Below are 6,392 nucleotides of genomic sequence, written 5' to 3' on the forward strand. Positions count from 1 at the left end.
AGATTTGGGTGCCACAGTACAAAAAGGACATTCAACTATTAAACAGTGTCTAAAAGAGGACCTACAAAGATGATGAAAGGTCTAGAGGGAAAGATGTACTGGGAGTGGCTGAAGTCCTTTGGTTTGTTTAGCCCAGAGAAGAGAACATGGAGGGGAGATCTCATTGCGGCATGTGGCTTCCTCACAAGGAGGATGTGATCTCTTCTCTCTGGTTGCAGTGAAACCACTTGAGGGAACAGCATGGAGCTGTGTCAGGGGAGGGTCAGGTTAGCTGTTAAGAAGACACTCTTCACCACAGGGTAGTCAGACCCTGGAACAGGCTACCCAGAGAAGTAGTCATGGCAATGAACTTGCTGGAGTTCAAGCAGCATCAGGACAGATCTCACACGGACAGGGTGAGGGCAGTCTGAAAAATGTTCCCAGGTACAAATCAATCTCTTGCTTACCAAACCCTGTCCAGGGCTGCCTCACCTCTCTAGCAAATGGGTTGTCTCTCTGCTCTAGTAGGATAGCTCCCAACCCAGCTTATGCCTATCAGCTTTCAGTCCTTTGTTGCACACCTCCAAGTCTGTCTCTAACCCCTTCTCAGCTCTGCCTGAGGAAAGAGAGACTGCAACCAATGCTTGCTTCCTGGCTGCACAAACCTAGAACCCTCAGCCTCTCTGCACCTGCCAGGTGCTCCAGCTCACACCATCTCCAAGATCTCTGAAGCTCCTAGTGTGGAGCAGGGTGGGAGACCATCCTCTTCTTGGCTGTGACAGCTCTGTTCTGACTATCAGAGCTCCAGGGATGGTAGTTCATTGCTAAAGGACACCATTCTGACTGGAGGTAGTGTGTCTGAACAAGCCTCAGTCCTCTCCTGAGCTGCATCCTGGAACACTGGTCTCAGCTTTGCCCAGTCTATTGGGATGAGGGGATGGAAAGTTTCAAACCTCCAACTCCAGGGTGCCCACTGCAGAAACACTCCTATTACCGTAAAATTACAATGAGGCCCCTGGGCCATTCTGGGTGCAGCTTTCTCTCTGAATAGGCACCTTGTTTGATAACATTGGCAAATATTTATTGGAGATACTTTTGTCCGATTTGCCGGTCCTGGCCAGGAGGAGGCCATGCTCAAAGTCATTGCCAAAACCACTGCCAGGTTCATTATGTCTGAAAATTGATGGAAGTCAGAACTGGTAACGATCTTTGCCAAAACAACCAAGGTTGTTAGAAAGTCATTCTCTGGCCTCCCCCTAAAGCTAAGGGCCTAGGGAAATATAGCACAAAGGAGACATCTCCCCAACAGGGAGGAGGACAGAGCTAAATCCAAATATGTAGGTTGATCTTGAGCCTGGGACACTTACTAAAACCAAACTGTCAGTACACAGCACTACAGGAAGGCTGTGGATATTCCACAAAGTGACAAGATATCACCACTCAGAGGAACAAATCATTTGCCGCTGGAATCAGGCAGTCGTGGGACAGGAGCTGGGGCCAGGAATCAGGATGTTTCCTCATCTGCAGAAAATTTCCAAATTGTGCTGTCCCAGAGCTCAAACATACTTGATTGAATATCAAAAGTAGATCTAAGATGGAGTTTGGGTGTGAAACAGCTGACATCCCCCTTGAAAGATCAAAACAAAGGTATAGTCCAACAAAAAGGAGTGGTGGAGGGAGATTAGGAGGTAGTGATAAGCCATGGTAGGGGCACATGATAGCAGGAAAAACATGGGCTTGGTCAGGATATCAGGGCTGGCTCAAGTAAGGCTGATGTGGCAAGATTTGACTGTTCCCTATAAATCTAGCCCCAAACTCAGCATTGTGCATTGCCCCAGCCTGAAGTACTGAGTACTCTGTTGGAAGGAAGAAGCCATGAAGGGACAGATCTGTGTTGCGGTCCTGGCTGTTTGTCTCCTAGTGCTCGGAGGCACGAAGGCAGCTCCCCTGGTAGGAAAAATGGGAGGGGTTGGGTAATTCAGGGTGTATGGAGTCTGTTAGTAGGATTGTGAAAGGACCGTGATGGGGAGGAGGTGGTCAAGGGATTAAGAACATCCACCATACAACTGTAGTAGGTCATAGAACTTGGAGCACTCAGGGGACCTTATTCCTCATGCTATCCATCTGGTCCTGGTGGTTCCTGGATCTAGTGATGACAGGACTACAGCTATAGACTCTGTGTATTCTTTTCAGGACTGGAACCAAGCTGAAGGTGGTGGCTTCAACAATGGGGTGAGTGTGCAGGGATATGAGTCAAACCATGCAGGAGGGGGTAGAACCTGTCTCTGACAGCCAGAGTGATAAAACATGTAAGGTTGATTGAGCCATGGAAACTTGGGAAAAAGATGGATTCCAGAAGTACCCAACATCATGGTCCTAGGTGATGCTCAGGAAAATGCATAAACATTCATAAATCTCTTTCCTCTCTTTCTCTTTCTCTGTCTCCACTTTCTCTGCTTCTAGAATGGCTTCCAACCCCCTGTCGTCTATGTGAGTATTGCAACAGACAACAACTTCCATTGCAACTGGAACTAACAGGCAGTTGAACTTTTCCTGTGCTCCCAAGTTTGGGTATGGGGGAAGGGCCTACACACCTTCTTCCCCTAAGTGTCTCCACCCAGACATAACTGCCCACATGGCCTCAGCTCCTTCCTTTGCCCTAGTCCCAGGGTCCCGGGCAATCCAGGAGGGTTAGGAACTGAACAAAGGGAGTAGATAGTACTTTGCTATCAAAGGTGGTAGCAACATAGGATTCTCATAACACCCTATTCTCTCAACTTCTCAGGATCCTCAGGGTACCCTAGGGGTGAGTATTCCCACACTCAAGCAGCCCTTACCACCCTGCACAAACAGCTCCTGGGTTGTCTCTGCTTTCCACTATATGGGATAAAGAGCACCAGGAGCTCCTGGGCAGGCCCCACTAAAGCTGTGTTTTTCTTGCAGAATGGTGGCAGCCTTGATGGGCTCGGTGGGCAGAGCTTCAATGATAATGGGGTAAGAATTGACGCACTCTCTGGGGTAACTGAGGATGAGCCTGGGGGAAGAAACCCACAGAATATCCATTCTCTCCTGTATGTGGAGTAAAGATTGGCCCTTAACTTCTTGGACATGTGTCACTGTCAAAAGTCTCACTAAATGTCGATTCATTCCTTCCTCTTGCTCTGGTGCCACCAGTACTATGCTAGTCCTCAAGAAAAGAGTAGTTCTTTCTTCACAGTGGGATTTCCAAGCCATTCCAACTTGTTCTAGTTGCCATAATGCCCTTTACAGAATTCTTCCAGGAAGTTTTCCTCGGTGCTATCTGCAGTCTGCTTTTAGTGTGGGAGAGGAGTGTTGACTTCTGACTCTTCACTTTGCTTGTTCTGAGGATACAGGGAACTGGAAGGTAATAGGAGCTGAGAGAACTGAAGTGTACTTTTTTGTACAAAATTCATGCAGTGGGTGCTTCTGGCTTCAGCAAAATATGTCTGATTCTGGAGGTCCTGGAAGATCCTTTGAAGTTGATCTTAGTGTAGAATGGAGGAGACAAATGTCTAAGACAAAGCCTGGAACACTGAAAGCATAGCTGGAATTGTGAGGACGTGAGATGTGGGAGAAACTCCGAAATAGTGGAACATGAGGAAAGAGGACAGAGGAGCATTGTGAGATAATGTAAACTCAGAAATACATGAAGATGAGGACACAACTATACAACTGCCCAAAGCAGAGCACTTTGGGATCACTGAAAAAGGAGAATGAAGAGATGGGAAGGACTGGGGTGAAAGAGGAATACAAATTATTGTGTCTCAGGTGCACAGTTTGTATATTGGAAGATGGGGAATATTATGTAGCACTGGCACATGAGGGTGAGAATGTAGGTTTGAAGGTATTAGAACTTGGATGCAGCCTCTGCTGCATCGACCCCATTATGGTGTCATCTCCTTATCCTTGGAGCCCACACTTTTTCTGTGCTCTTTTTTGCCCATCTCAGTACAAATAAGAAAGGAAAACAGCTCTTCTCCTGCTGTTGCATCCTACATGTTGCAGTAGACAGTTGTTGCATAAAGCCCAGTTGACATCTGTCAACTGTGTATCTGGAAAAGGCCATGACCACCCACCAGGACTTGGGCCTGACTAGTTACTCACTTCAGAACTGGCCTGTATTTTTAGTTCCTCCTTCCCCACCTCTTCTGCCCTCACAGAATCTCTAGCGCTCACAGATGTCTCTCTCTCTCTTCATCTTCTCTACTGTAGGTTGGCTTCGAATCCCCTGTCATCTATGTGAGTATTGCAACAGATCACAACTTCCATTGCAAAAGGAACTAACAGTCAGTTGCCCTTTCCCTGTGTTCTTAAGGTTGGGTATGGGGGAAGAAAACCATGAGCATCCCAACCCTGAGCAGTCAGCCCTGGCCTGAGCTCTGTCTGCTGCCGCAGTCTGGACTGGGCTTGGGAAAGAACTGAGTGGACTTTGGGAACATCTTCTGTATTGGTCCAACTCTTGTCCACAGTGTCTACTCTCCTTCTTTCCCTAAGTGCCTCCACACAGAAGTAACTCTGCTCATAACCTGAACTCCTTTCTCTGCCCCAGTTCCAGAATTCTGGACAGTCTCGGAGGGGTGGGAACTGAACAAAGGGGGTAGACGTGGTGGTAGTAAAGTAGGATTCTCATAACACACTGTTTTCTCAACTTCTCAGGATCCTCAGGGTACTATAGTGGTGAGTACTTCCACACTCAGGCAGACTTTCTCTCCTTACCACCCCACACAAACAGCTCCTGGGTTGTCTCTGCTTTCCGCTACATGGGATAAAGAGAACCAGGAGGTCCTGGGCAGCCCCACTAAAGCTGTGTTTTTCTTGCAGAGCCCTGGCAGATTTAATGGGAATCAAGCCGGTTGGTCAGAGCGTCAATGATAATGGGGTGAGTATGTCCAATTTCTTTTATTTTCAAGGAAACTTCTATCATTGTTAAACAAGATGGTATATCTTTGAAGGGAAAAAAATGGAGATTGGAGCAGGGAATGGTATCAACACTAGTATAATACGTCCATCATTTCCAAGGTTTCTGCTAATTTCTTTTATTTTGATGAGTTCTTCTTTACCATTTAGTCTCAGACTTTCCCAGGATCAATTGTTTCCCCCTCAGTGCAGAAAAAAAGTAAAATCTATTGGTTGGCCCCATTAGCTTGTCTTAATACATCCAAGCCACACTGTAATGCATCATGACTGCAAGGTACCCCAAGGTTTTACAAAGAGGATCATCCTCATGAGCTCATTCATGATTTTGTGGACTGAAGGGGTGATCATGCTGCAGCTGGACTACCCAATTTAACTAAGAGTCTTAGCCACACACAGTATTCTCAGCACTGACACAATTCTTTCTCGCTTACAGAACAGCTTTGAGACACCCATCATCTATGTAAGTAAAAAAAATAATAATAAAAAAAATTAAAAAAAAAAATTGAACTTTACCATAAAGGGAGCTGGAAGGAAATTGCCCTTTTTCTAGGCTTTGGAGGAGTGCAGAAAAGCAGAATTCCTTCCAGCCCAGGGAAACAACCCTTGGCCTTGACTGTTTCTGCAGTCTAAGACAAGACAGGGTTAGAGAGAAAGAAAATCTCTGAACATCACTGATTTTTTTAATCCTCTTCCCTGAATTATAGGACTCCTGAATATTTTCCATCTGATTTCAATCTATAATCCTAAATCTACCCTGATGATGAAGAATTTCGCTTAGGAATGCTGAGATCCTATGTCCTTTCCCTGGTGCAACGCAAATAAACCTGAATCTTACACCACCGTGTCTTGGACTTTTTTTCTTTTGTGTGAGACTTTTTCAGACATCCATCATTCTCCAGAGTCACCAGTATCTTCTCTTCTTACTGTCAGGTTTGTCCCAAACTGTTGTAGGTTGCTCAGAGCAGTTCCTAAAGTAATAGCAGTAGGAAATCACCGCATTGTCATCCAAGGTATCTCAGGGATTTCATACCCTTGGGAAGAAACTTTCTCTCTGGTTCAGATGGATTTCACCAGGTGAAATCCCCAGTGACTGGAAAAAGGAAAATATTACTCCCATTTTTAAGAAAGGGAAAAAGGATTACCTGAGGAACTACAGGTCAGTGAACCTCACTTCTGTGCCTGGGAAGATCAGGGAGCAGATCTTCTTGGTTACCTTGTAAAGGCACATACAAGATGAAGAGGTGACCCAAAACAGCCAGCATGGCTTCACCAAGGGCAGATTTTGCCCAACCAATCTGGTGGCCTTTTATGATGGAGTGATGACATCTGTGAATGAGGGAAGAGTGACAGATGTCATCTTCCTGGACTTCTGCAAAGCCTTTGACATGGTCCCTCGCCACATCTTTCTCTCTAAATTGAAGAGGTATGGATTTGAAGCATGGACTGTTTGGTAGATTAAGAAATGGTTGTCTGGA

The 6,392-nt window shown here is 46.0% G+C and overlaps 1 long non-coding RNA gene across 1 annotated transcript; it reads left to right on the top strand.

The window, feature by feature from the left end:
* Positions 1 to 4,577: 4,577 nt before the first annotated feature.
* On the top strand, positions 4,578 to 5,752 carry LOC121107408. Its single transcript, XR_005841491.2, has 4 exons — positions 4,578 to 4,677; positions 4,822 to 4,879; positions 5,351 to 5,377; positions 5,622 to 5,752. It is a non-coding gene; the product is annotated as an uncharacterized LOC121107408 (long non-coding RNA).
* The last annotated feature ends 640 nt before the right edge of the window (positions 5,753 to 6,392 follow it).

Source organism: Gallus gallus, chromosome 1 (genome assembly GCF_016699485.2).
Source record: "Gallus gallus isolate bGalGal1 chromosome 1, bGalGal1.mat.broiler.GRCg7b, whole genome shotgun sequence".
Taxonomy (NCBI): domain Eukaryota; kingdom Metazoa; phylum Chordata; class Aves; order Galliformes; family Phasianidae; genus Gallus; species Gallus gallus.